Genomic DNA, 324 nt, shown 5'->3' on the forward strand with positions numbered 1-324 from the left:
TTCAAAGCATCGTTTTACGTGTCTCTGAGGTGAGGAGGAAAACCGAAGTGCCTTCCAACCTTGTTAGAGAGCTGAGGAAATTGAAGGAGGGAACTCAGGTGTTGAGTCCAAACCTGGCCTGGGGGGGCGGGGGGAGCCCCTCAGTAGACCCTTAGCATCCTCCAACAAAGAAGCGCATGCACTCCGAATGTTTTTAACTTTCCTTCTGAGTGAAACGCTGAGACTAGTCGGAGCTGTTCACAGTTAAGCCATGAGGCGGCAAGCTCTGTTTTAAGACTCTCTCTCTCTCTCTCTCTCTCTCTCTCTCTCTCTCTCTCTCTCTCT

The sequence above is a fragment of the Grammomys surdaster genome, unplaced genomic scaffold (assembly GCF_004785775.1).
Source record: "Grammomys surdaster isolate TR1022 unplaced genomic scaffold, NIH_TR_1.0 174, whole genome shotgun sequence".
Taxonomy (NCBI): Eukaryota; Metazoa; Chordata; class Mammalia; order Rodentia; family Muridae; genus Grammomys; species Grammomys surdaster.